Below are 13,835 nucleotides of genomic sequence, written 5' to 3' on the forward strand. Positions count from 1 at the left end.
GCATTAAAAAAATATTTTTTTTTTGCAGGAAAACATTAGGTGGTGATGAAGCTTAGCTTTCAGAGGCCTGGGATCATCTTGAGCTCACGTTTTTAAAAACGGGAAGAAATAGGCACTATAATTTTATATGACTACTTCTCCATGAGATCTCTTTAGTAAAAATAAGTTTGGCCCTAGCTGATTTGGCTCAGTGGATAGAGCGTCAACCTATGGACTGAAGGGTCCCAGGTTCGATTCTGGTCAAGGGCACATGGCCAGTTTGTGGGCTCGTACAATGATCGATGATTCTCTCTCATCATTGATGTTTCTATCTCTCTCTCCCTCTTCCTCTCTGAAATCAATAACAAAAACATTTTTTTCAAAAAAGCGTTTGTTTCCAGTTTCCAAAGATTTCCACTACTGAACATTTCTAGCTTTAATATGGGCATAACAGCACTTAAATTTCCTCTTTGTCATGAAGGGGCTCTTTGTTGAGTATTAAATTGCTAGTTTCACTTGTGGAAGTGAGGGTCCCTGAGTCACCAAATCAAAGAAGTGGATTTTCGACCCAGTTTATATCAGTGAGCTGTTCTAGAACAGTGGTTCTCAACCTTTCTAATGCCATGACCCTTTAATACAGTTCCTCATGTTACGGTGACCCCCAACCATAAAATTATTTTCGTTGCTACTTCATAACTGTAATTTTGCTACTGTTATGAATCGTAATGTAAAATAGCTGTGTTTTCCGATGGTCTTAGGCGACCCTGCTAGCAGTTCTCAACCTGTGGGTCGCGACAGTTATGAAGTAGCAACGAAAATAATTTTATGGTTGGGGGTCACCACAACATGAGGAACTGTATTAAAGGGACGCACATTAGAAAGGTTGAGAACCACTGTTCTAGAAGGACGACTTGCTTAAAGGACTATTTAGCTTTTCAAAATGGAGGTACTATCCATTTGACCACCAAAATACATAGAAATACCAAACGGGGGAATAATTGTCAAGGCTCATGTTGAAGGAAATGTTGCTCATGAACAAGGACACTGGCTTCTTTTTATTTTTTAAAGAGTGCTCATTGTTACTTATTTATTTTGCATCCCAGTCTTTAAAGTTCCCTGTAGGGCCAAGGGAAACGCTGTCCCCATTGACTGGAGGAAATTGGGACCATTGGGCTGGGTGACTTTTCCTGAGTTTGTGATGAAAGCTAATGAAAGAGCCAAAATTAGAATCACTGAGTTCCTCCCGCATCCTCTCCTGCTCCTACAGGCGAATACACTGCACTTTACTGCTTCCTGTTTGGTCTCCCAGGAGCTCAGCCCCTCCCTGTCCTTTTCTTCTTTTGTCTGACCTTCCAAAGGCAGGAACATTTATCCGAGTCCTCTCTCCAAGTGACCTAACTGGCATCAGCCACCTTCAGCTTTCCCAGAAAGAACAAGCTGGTGACACCTGGCATTCAGGGGATTTGTTTGAGGGGGTCAGCGCCTCCGGAAAGGAGCCAACCATGGTTGGAGGGGCTGGGAAATGGGTCCTGTGAGAAACAGGGAATCAGCTGAAGAAAGAAGAACAACCTAAAGAAGGCCTGGAAGAGGAAGTATTAATGCGAAAGAGAGAAAAAAAAGTAACTGGCATGCTATAGTAATTGAGAACAGAGCTGGATATTAAAAGACTTAAATTGCAGGAAAGAGGTTAAAAGAGGCGGAAATTTGGTTTCCTGGCTCTGCACAAAAAGGTGGATAACTTGATGAGGAGGAGGATGTACTTAAGAGAAATTGAATGCAATGCTGTGTGGGACAGGGGAATGGACTAAATGAGTCAGCTGAGCCTCTCTGAGCCACAGGGTTTCAGACAGTGCAAAATGTGAAAGGTGAGAGCGAGCCCGAGAGGCAGGCAGAGGCGGAGGATCTCTGTGGGAGGCAGAGTCTGACGCTACTCCTAAATGGAGCTCAACCCTACATTTCTAACAAGCTCCCAGAGGACACGGTGGCTGCCGGTCAGTGGACTGCATTTTGAGTAGCAAAGCCTTAGAGTTAAGCTGTTAGGTAGAAATACAACACGAGCCACATATGTGATTTAAAATGTCCAGTAGCTATCTTACAAAGAAGAAACAAATCTATTTGAATAAATTTTATTGAACCCAATATATCTGAAATATCATATTTTACCATGTAATCAATATACACTTATTGATGGGACATTCTACTCCCTCCCTCCCCCAGTACTGTCTTTGCAATCTGGTGTCTCTTTTATATCTACAGGACAAAATTCGTGGCTGGTGGCTTCTGTATTGGGCAGTACAGATGTAGACAACCAGAAAAAATGTAGCCAGTCCAAATGCTGTTGGCAAACTGAAAAGAAATGTGTTTTTGCTCTGACCTGTGTGGCTCCGTTGTTTGGAGTGTTATCTGGCACACCCAAAGGTGGCAGTTTTGATTCCTGGTCAAGACAGGTTGCAGGTTCAATCCCCGGTTGGGGTGCCAGCGGGAGAAAACTGATCGATGTCTCTCTCTCTCTCTCTCTCTCTCTCTCTCTCTCTCTCTCTCTCTCTCTCTCTCTCTCCCTCTCTCTCTCTCTCTCTCTCTCTCTCTCTGTCCTCCCTCCCTCCCTTCTTCTCTCTAAAATTAAAAAAAAAAGAACTGTGCTTTTTGTACCAGAACCCACTTGAGTGGGAACAAGAAGCCCAGGGGCAGAGCAGGAGTCTTCAAAGTTTAATTCTACACCAGGAACCCCTGAAGACAGGGTTAAAATGCAGACTCCTGGGCTTCACCCCAGAGATTTTTTTTAACTTATTATTAAAAAGAAAGTGAAGACCTGACTCCAGAATAGAGATAGTACAGTATTAGATGTCTTCTCTTTAAAAAAAAATTATTTATTGTTGAAAGTATTATATATATCACCTTTTTTCCCCCATTGACCCCCTGGCCCCAGGCCCTCACAACCCCACTGTCTGTGGTCATGGGCCATACATATATGCATACAAGGTTCTTGCTTGATTACTTCCCACCCACCCACCCTCCCCCGCCTTCCCTCCGAGATTCCGCACTCTGTTCCATGCTTCCATGTCTCTGGATCCACTCTGTTTATCAGTTTATTTTGTTACTTAAATTCCACATATGAGTGAGATCATGTGATACCTCTCTTTCTCTGACTGACTTATTTCACTTAGCATGATACTCTCCAGGTCCCTCCATGCTGTCTCAAAGGGAACAGATCTTCTTTTTTACAGCTGCATAGTATTCCATGGTATAAATGTACCACAGCTTTTTTTATCCCCTCATCTCCTGACGGGCACTTGGGCTGTTTCCAAATCTTAGCTTTTGTAAATTGTGCTGCTATTAACATAGGGGTGCATATATCCTTTCTGATTGGTGTTTCAGGTTTCTTAGGATATATTCCTAAAAGTGGGATCACTGGGTCAAATGACAGTTCCATATTTAATTTTTTGCGGAAACTCCATACTGTTTTCCATAATGGCTGCACCAGTCTGCATTCCCACCAGCAGTGCACGAGGGTTCCCTTTCCTCCACATCCTCGCCAGCACTTGTCGTTTGTTGATGTGTTGATGGTAGCCATTCTGGGATGCCTTCCCTTTTGTAATGCCGCTGATGTGTTTGTTAGAGAAACTGGGTTGTCACTCCTTCTTGATTTGGCTGATTGCTTCATTTCACTTGTTCTTCTATTCCCCATATTTCATGCAAACTGGCATTTAATTGCTGGAGAGTTGATGAGACTTGGGACCCAGAGCCTAATTGGAGCTCCACATGGGAAACACCTGGGAGCTTTACAAATTACAGATGCCGGGGCCTCTTCCCTCCCCTCCCCCCTCCCCCAGCTTCTGATTTAATCTGTACTGCTAAATATCTGACAACGCACAGGACAGCCCCTCACAACAGAGAGTAATCCCGTCCAAAATGTTAATAGTGCCCAGGCTAAGAAACCCTGAGCCAGAGCAATGGGAAACTGCAAAGACCCTGAGTGGGAATTAAGTGTTAAGCCTGAGAAATAGACAAAAGGCAGGTGTGCATTACATATTCTGAGGCCTGGGAAGTGGACAGTGATGTGAGGCCCAAATCATATGATGGATGATGATGTAATGATTGATTTACCAGGCCTCGTGGCTGTAATGATGAGTGTCCCATTAGAGCAATTAACATAAACCCCTCAGCTGCTACAAGTTATGATTTTAAGTAGATAAAATATTTCCTTTAATAACTTCAAAATAAAGAAGTCATTGTTTGGGGTTGCTTTCCTCAGCTCTCAGCTATTCCAATAAGAGCAAAAAATGATTTCCGTCTGATTTTCTTCTGAGAACTTGTAGAAAAAACTTCCAAACAATTGGCTCCTTCATTCAGTGGATCAACCAAGTTCCTGCAGGGAAGAGGGACCCAGAAAGTGAAATCTTATTTAACTTTGTTTAATCCAATTCTTCAGTCTTCTGTCATACATCTTTATGGCTCTTTTGCTCACCCAAATTGCTAATGTGGAAAGAAAGACACCTTCATTACTGAGAGCTCAGACATGATGGATGATGATGTAATGATTGATTTGCCATTGTTGGGAAACTGAGCTGTACATGTTAAAACCTCCGTGAAGAGAAGCAAGATGGAATGGGAACGTGGCTGTTAATATGGTTGCAGGGAAACATGAAATAATGTGCCTTTCGAGGTTTTGATGTATACACAAATGTGTCGTTTTCTAAACATACTCATAAGCGCATAGTTATCACTCATTCTATCATTCATGCATACTACTAATACTGTTCTCACCTAATGTGTGGACGAAAATGCGCATGGTGTTGGAAGCTAAAAAAATAAATAAATAAGTCAGAGCCCTCGGTTTTAAGGAATTTATGGTTTATAGATAAGCTAGTACATAGTGAACAGGGTATAAAATAATCCAGAATTAAAGTACCAGGTGGGAGCCACAGATATCTATAGTTTCTGCCTGTCTAGCATATATTCTCTTTCTCTTTTAAGAACACACACACACACACACACACACACACACACACACAGAGAGAGAGAGAGAGAGAGAGAGAGAGAGAGATCAGCTGCCTCCTGTACACCCCCTACCAGAGATCAAGCCCCACAACCCGGGCATGTGCCCTGACTGGTACTCAAACGGGCCCGGGGACAACGTGCAACCAACTGAACCACACTGGCCAGAGCTAGCATGTATTCTCTTTATTCCAGTAACAGCAACTTTATTTTCCTTCAAGGAACAACATTTCCCTCATTTTCAGTCCCTGTAGAGAGGATCAGTTTGACCCATAGTCTGCCAGGGGTGCCCAGCTGATCCAATGACAGTAGGTCCCATCAAAGAGAAAACCTAGAATAAAAGAGACAAGAATTGGAGGGGGGCTAACTCTTGCTGACATGGTTTAGGCCCCTGTTCCCTGAACCACCATTTAAAAAAAAATTATATACAATAAAATTGATTTATTTTTTGGTGCATAGTTCTATGAGTTTTAACACATGTATATGAATATGTATATCTACCATCACAATCAGGACACAAAACAATTTCATTACCCTCCCACCCACCCCCTCCCCTGCTGCCTGTTTATAGTCAAACCCTCTCTATAAACCTGGCAACTACTGATCTGTTCTTTATTCCTATAGTTTTATCCTTTCCAGAATGTTACCGAAGTGGGACCATACAAATGTAACTTTTTGAGGCTGGGTTCTTTCACTCAGGATAATGTCTTTGAAATTCATCCAAGTTGTAGTGTGTATTAATAGTTCATACCTTTATATTGCTGAGTAGTATTCCATTGTCTAGATGTACCAGGATTTGTTTCCCATTCCCCACTGGAGGGCATTTGGGTTGTTTCCATTTTGATGGTTATGAATACAACTGCTGTAAACATTCTTATATAGAGTTTTGTGTGAACGTAAGTTTCATTTCACTTGGGTAAATACTAAAGTGGAATTACTGGGCCCTATGGTAAGTATGTGTTGAACTTTATAATATTTTCCATAGTGACTATATAATTTCATATCTTAAACAACAATGAAAGTTCCATATCCCAAACAACCATGCCTCCTACACAGCACTTGGTGTTGTCAGCTTTTTTGAAAAAAAAAGAGCCATTCTAATATGTGTGTAGTGATATTTTATTATAATTTAATTTGTATTTCTATAATGGATTGTGATATTGAACAATTTTCATGTATTTGTCATTCATATACATTCTTTGTTCAACGTTTTTGTCTGTTTTTGCTTGTTTTCTTATTTTGAGCTTTGAGTTCTTTAAATATTCTAGACCCAAGTATTTTATTGGGTATGTGATTTGCAAATATTTGCTCAGAATCTGTAGCTTGCCTTTTTATTCTCTTAACAGTATCTTTTGCAGAGCAAAAATTTTTTATTTTGATATAGTCATATTTATCAGTATTCTTCTTTTATAAATCTTGCTTTGGGTATCTTATTGAAGAACTCTGTCTAACTCAAGATCACAAAGATTTTCTCCTATGACTTATTCTACATTTTTAAATTTTTTTATATTGTACATTCAGATCTGTGATCCATTTGGAGTTAATTGTTGAAAAAACTGTAAGGTATAGGCTGAGCATTATTTTTTTGCATATAAATGCCCAATTGTTCCAATACCATTTGTTGAAAAAACTATCTTACTATATTACATTTGTTTGCACTTTTATAGAAATTGGCCATATTTATGTGTATCAGTTTCTGAGTTTTCTATTTTATTTCATTGCTCTTAGTGTGTCTATATCTCCACTAATAACATATTGACTTGATTAGTGTAGCTTTTTTCTTTTTTAATCCTCATCCAAGGACATGCTGGAAAAAGAAAAACAGGGGAGAGAGAGAGAGAGAGAGAGAGAGAGAGAGAGAGAGAGAGAGAGAGAGAGAGAGAGATGTGAGAGAGAAACATAAATCAGTTGCCTCCTGTACATGCCCCAACCAGGATGGACCACAACCTAGGTCCAGAGAACCCACGACCTTTTTGGTGTACAGAACAACACTGCAACCAACTGAGCCACCGACCGGCCAGGATCTTTGCACTATTTATTGAAGAGACTATCCTTTCCCATTGAGTATTCTTGGCTCCATAGTCAAATATTAGCTGACCAAATATGCAATGGTTTATTTCTGGGTTCTAAATTCTGTTCCATGAGTCTATGTGTCTACTTTTATGCCAGTACCGTGCTGTTTGATTGCTATAGCTGTGTAATACATTTTGAAATCAGGTAGTGTGATATCTCCAGATTTGTTTTCCTTGCTCGGATTGCAGTGACTATTCAGAGTCCTTTTGAGGTGCTATATAAATTTTAGAATTTTTTTTTCTATTTCTATGAAAAATGTTACTGGAATTTTGATAGGGATTGCATTAAATCTCTAGATGGCTTTTAATATAGATATTTTAATAATATTAATTCTTCTGATTCATGAACATGAGATATCTTTGCCTTTGTTTGTGTCTTTAATTTCTTTTATAAAAGTCTTAATAGTTTCACGTACAGATCTTTCACCTCCTTGGTTGAATTTATTCCTAAGTATTTTGTTGTTTGTTATGCTGTTTTGAATGGGATTGTTTTATTTTCTTTTGTATTTTGTTAGTGTATAGAAATGAAATTCTGTATGTTGAATTTGAATCCTGAAACCACTGAAGTAGTTAATTAGTTCTAATAGTTTTTTGGTGTAGTCTTTAGAATTTTCTTATATACAAACATCCCATCTATAAAGAAAGACAATTTTGCTGTTTCATTTCCAGTTTAGGTGCCTTATATTTCCTTTTCTTTCCTGATTGCTCTGGCTAGGACTTCCAGTACTATGTTGAATAGGAGTGAGGATGGGCACCTTCGTCTTGTTCCTGATCTTAGAAGGAAAGCTTTTAACCTCACCGTTGAGTCTGATGTTAACTGTGGGCCTGTTATATATGGCCTTCATTTGTTGATGTATGTTGCTTCTATGCACAATTTGTTGAGGGTTTTTATCATGAAAGAATATTGTATTTTGTCAAATGCTTTTTCTGCATCTATAGGGATGTCGCATATAATTTTTTACCTTTCATTCTATTAATGTGGTATAACACATTTATTAATTTGTGTATGTTGAACCACCCTTGCATCCTAGGGGTAAATCTCACTTGATCATACTGTATAATCCTTTTAATGTGTTGTTGAATTTAGTTAAGAATTTTCAAGCATCTGTATTCATCAGGAATATTAGCCTGTTTATTTTCTTGTAGTGTCCTTATCTGTCTTTGGTATCAGGATAATAGCTGGCCTCATAAAATGAGTTTGGGAGTTTTTCTTCCTCTTCATTTTTTAAAATATATATTTTTATTGATTTCAGAGAGAAAGGAAGAGGGAGAGAGAGATAGAAACATCAATGATGGGAGAGAATAATTGATTGGTTGCCTCCTGCACAAGACGAAGGTGCCCATCCACTGGGGATCAAGCCCACAACCCAGGCATGTGCCCTTGACTGGAATTGAACCTGGGACCCTTCAGTCCGCAGGCTGACGCTCTATCCACCGAGCCACACTGGCTAGGGCTTCCTCTTCATTTTTGGGGAAGAGTTTGTATTAATGCTTCTTTAAATGTTTGGTATAATTCATCAGGCAAACCATCTACTCATGGCTTTTCTTTGTTGGAAGGTTTTTTGGTGTTTTTTGTTGTTCATCCTCACCCAAGGATATTTTTCCATTGATTTTTTTACGGAGAGTAGGAGAGGAAAAGACAGAGAGAAACATCGATGTGAGAGAAACACATCAACTAGTTGCCTCCTGCACAAGCCCTGACCAGGGCCTGGGCCGGGGAGTTGCCTGCAATGGGCCCTTGAACGGAATCAAACCCGGGACCCTTTGGTCCACAGGCTGACACTCTATCCAGTGAGCCAAACTGGCTAGGGCTGTTGGGAGGTTTTTAATTACTGATTAATCTCCTTACTTGTTATAGGTCTGTTCATGTTTTCTATTTTTTGTGTGATTCAATCTTAGCAGGTTGCATGTTTCTAGAAATTTGTCCTTTTCTTCTAGGTTATCCAATTTGTCAGCCTGTAGTAGTTTCTTATACTTTGTATGTCTGATATTATTTGTTTGAGACTTCCTCTATTTTTCTTAGTCTAGGTAAAATAAAGGTTTGTCAATTTTGTTTATCTGTTCAAAATAAATAGCTCTTACTTTCATTGATCTTTTCTATTGTTTTTCTGTCTCTGTTTCATTTATTCCTACTCTGATCTTTGTTATTTCCTTCTTTTTGCTAACTTCGGGTTTAATTTGGGCTTCTTTTTATTGTTCCTTGAGGTGTTTGTTTATTTGAGATCTTTCTTTTTTCTAAATGTAGGTATTTATCACAGTTCTACCTTCTTAGAGCTGTTTTTGCAGCATCCTATAGGTTTTGGTATGTTGTTTTTCCATTTTTTTAAAGATTATTTTTATTTCTCTTTTTATTTATTCTTGGACCCATTGGTTGTTCAGAATGTGATGTTAAATTTCCACATATTTGTGAATTTTCCAGCTTTCCTCCTCTTACTGATCTCTTGTTTTATTTTTTTTTTCATTATTTAGAGAATACTTTATTAGTTTCTGTAATCAAACCCATGTAGATTAAGAACTTACATATTTAATACAGTGCGTTACCCCTGTACAAATGGAAAAAATTATGTTGAACGTTTCTAGACCAATATGGCTGTTAATTTCTGTACAATGCCAACCCAACACTGTACAACTGGGATAGTTTTTCCAAAGTTGACAGCACAGCTAAAGTTTCCAAAAATTCAAATTATATATATATTTATATAAAAAGACCAATAGCGGTATGTTATGCATCAATAGCAGCAACAGCCTTTCCAGGTTCTGCAGTCATCTGAACAAAATTATAGACATCCAGCACACTCCAATAAAAAAAAAAAAAAAAAGTAAAAAACAAATCTCCAGAAAACAGCAAAGTTCTGTTACTGTTGTGGTACCTGGCACCATTTTTTTTTAAGCTTCTCCATCATCATCTGGTGATCTCTTGTTTTATATCATTGTGGTCAGAAAAGATACTTGGTATAATTTCAATCTTCTTAAATTTGCCAAGACTTGTTTTAAGACCTATTGTATAACCTATCATGGATCATGTACAACGAGCGCTTGAGAAGAATATGTTTTCTGCTGCTGTTTGAATGTTCAAATGTTCTATATATGTCTTTTAGGTCCATTTGATTTAAAGTATGGTTCAAGTCCAATGTTTCCTTGTTGATTTTCCTGTGTGGATGATCTATTGATTGTTGGAATTTGGGCATTAAAGTGCTCTATCCTATATAATAAAGAGGTAATATGCAAATTTACCCTCACACCCTCGCACCACAAGATGGCTATCCCCACATTGTCACAAGATGGCTGCCACAAGATGGCCGCCCCCATGTCATCACAAGATGGCTGGCAGGGGAGGGCAGTTGGGGGGTACCAGACCTGCAGGGGAGGGCAGTTGGGGGGGACCAGGCCTGCAGAAGAGGGCATTTGGGGTGGACCAGACCTGCAGGGGAGGGCAGTTGGGAGTGATCGGGCCAGCAGGGGAGGGCAGTTGGGGGTGACCGGGCCTGCAGGGGAGGGCAGTTGGGGGTGATCAGGCCAGCAGGGGAGTGGTTAGGTGTCAATCAGGCTGGCAGGGGAGCATTAGGGGGCTATCAGGCTGGCAGGAAGAGTAGTTAGGGGCAATCAGGCAGCCAGGCAGGCAAGTGGTTAGGAGCCAGCAGTCCCGGATTGTGAAAGGGATGTCCGACTGTGGGATTGGGCCTAAACCGGCAGTTGGACATCCCCAAGGGGGTCCCAGATTGGAGAGGGTGCAGGCTGGGCTGAGGGACACCACTCCAGTGCACAAATTTCGTGCACTGGGCCTCCAGTTATTGTATAGTTGTCCATTTCTCCATTCAGATCTGTTCTTATTTCTTTAACCTATTTACATGCTCTGATGTAGGGTGTATATACACTGAGTGGCCAGATTATTATGATCTCTGAACGCATAGTAATCTGGCCACTCAGTGTAATGTATAGCATGTTTATGCTAGGTTTATATATGTATTATATATGTCACATATATATTACCTCTAATACTATTTGCATTAAGGTCTACTTTATTGGCTGATATATTGATATACTAACATACAAGCTTTATCAGTTTTTTTGTCCAGTGTTTGCATTATATATACACTGAGTGGCCAGATTATTATGCATTCAGAGATCATAATAATCTGGCCACTCAGTGTATATTTACAATTGTCATATTTTCTTAATGAATTGAGCCCTTTGTCATAATATAATGACTTTCTTTGTCTCTCGTTATCATTTTTGGCTTAAAGTCCATTTTGCCTGATATACATATAGCTACCCTTATTCTCTTTTCGTTTCCACTTGCACAGAATAATTTTTTCTACTCCTTCACTTTTAGCCTACTTATGTCCTTAGAGGTAAAGTGAGTTTCTTGTAGGCAGCATATAGTTGTCCTGTTTTTTGTTTGTTTGTTTGTTTGTTTAACCCATCCAGCCATTATATGTCTTTTGATTGAAGAATTTAATCCATTTACACAAGTCTAAGTAGTGATTAGTAAAGACTTATTAGTGCCTCTTACTCTTTTTGGCTGTCTTGTAGTTCTTTTGTTCCTTGCTTATTTTCTTGCTGCCTTTCTTTGTGATTTGATTATTTTCTCTGGTGGTATGTATGTTTTGATTCCCTTCTCTTTGTCTTTTGTGACTCTACTGTATGTTTTTGCTTTGTGTTCACCATGAGACATATAGAAAACATAGCTATAGCAGTTGATTTCATGCTTGATAACAACTTAAATTCAATCCCATACTAAAACTCTCCCCTTTTATTCCCTTTTATGTCTTTGATTTGAATTATGAATTTATCTCTTTTATACTGTACATCATTAACAAATTATTGTAGCTATAGTTATTTTTATACTAGTGTTAAATGATTAATACTCCACCAGATGACAATGTTATAGTATTCTGAATTTGACTATGCACTTATTTTTACCAATGTGTTGTATATTTTCATGTTACTAATTAGCACCCTTTCATGTCAGCTTGAAGAACTCCTTTCAGCATTTCTTGTGAAGCAGGTCTAGTGGTGATGAATTGCTTCAGCTTTTATTTGTCTGGGAAAGTCTTTATCTCTCTTATTTCTAGACAGCTTTTTTTGGATAAAATATTCTTGGTTGGCAGTTTTTTCTTTCATGACTTCAAATATATCATCCCACCCTCTCCTGGCCTGTAAGTTTTCTGCTGAAAATTTTGCTGATAACCTTATGGTGGTTCCTTGTAAGTTATAAGCTTTATTTTTCTTGTTGCTTTTGGAAATTCTCTGTTTATCTTTGATTTTTTGAAATTTTTATTAAATTATCTTGGAGAAGACCTCTTTAAGTTGATTTTGTTTGGTGACCTATGAACTTTATCAACTTGCATATCTAAATCCATCCCCAAATTTGGGAAGTTCTCAGACATTATTTCTCTAAATAAGCTTTTCTTGCTCCTTTCCCCTCTTTTATTCTGGAACTCCAATAATTTGCAATGTGATTTTTTTTTTTTTTAAATTTCAGAGAGGAAGGGAAAGGGAGAGAGAGATAGAAACATCAATGATGAGACAGAATCATAGATCGGCTGCCTCCTGCACACACCCCACTGGGGATCGAGCCCAGGCATGTGCCCTTGACCGGAATAGAACCCAGGACCCTTCAGTCCACAGGCCGACACTCTATCCACTGAGCCAAACCAGCAAAGGCTGCAATTTGATTCTTTTGTTGGTATCTCATAGATCACTCTTTTTCATTCTTTTTCCTTTGCATGTCTATGACTGGATAATGTCAGAGTTCCTATCTCCTATCTCACAGATTTTTTCTTCTGCTCGATCCAGTTGATGTTGGTGCTCTCTACTACTTTTTCTTTTTCATTTTATTCGTTGTGTTATTTAGCTCCAGAAATTATTTTTGATTCATTGTTATGATTTCTATCTCTTTGTTAGTTTTTGTTTTCCTGATTTTCTTGAATTTTCTTTGAGTTTTCTTGTAGCTCATAGATTGTCATTAAAACAGCTATTTTGAATTCTTTATCTGGTAAATTGCAGACCTCCATGTCTGTGGGCTTGGTTAGGGAAGATTATTGTGATCCTTTGGTAGTATGGTTATGTTGATTTTTCACATTCCTTGAAGTTTTGCATTGCTGTTTTTGCATTTGAAGTAGTAGTCACCACCTGTAGTCTTTACTTACTGCCCAGTCTAGTGTGTCCAAACTTCTATGTTTTTACTCCAATGGTATGCTGCAAATTCTCCTCTGGATACCTGGACTTCCACAAAGACTCTCATCCATGGGTTATGGTCTAAACCAGTGTTTGTTGGGGGCTCCTAGACTGTGTTGGAGAGGCACTGGAGCCAGTTCACAGGCCACTGCAGTCCACAGCCAGGAATGAGGTCTGTCTGCCTATCACCTGATGCACGGCTGGGCAAGACTCCTTCCAGTTATTTGGTGTATGGTGCTGGATCCCACAGCTTCTTAAATGACTTTTGTGTGTGTGTGTGTGTGTGTGTGTGTGTGGATGTGGATGAATGCCAAATTTTTGTCGTTGAAATGGGGGGGACAAAAACAAGGGACATATTATGCTACCATTTCCATAAATGTTTGTTTTAAAAAGTAAGTTAATTGTAGAAAGAAAATTTTAAAAGAAAATTAAAATAAATAAAAATTTAAGGAAGAAAATCACCATTTCAAGATAATCATTTTAAATATTTTAGTGTATTTCTTTCCAATTACTTCAATAAGTATATATTTTTATAAAGTTGAGCTAAGAGAATGTATTTAATTTTATGTTCTTATTTTTACATTACAAAATAAGGTAAGCATTTTTCTC

This window comes from Eptesicus fuscus, chromosome 18, assembly GCF_027574615.1.
Source record: "Eptesicus fuscus isolate TK198812 chromosome 18, DD_ASM_mEF_20220401, whole genome shotgun sequence".
NCBI lineage: Eukaryota > Metazoa > Chordata > Mammalia > Chiroptera > Vespertilionidae > Eptesicus > Eptesicus fuscus.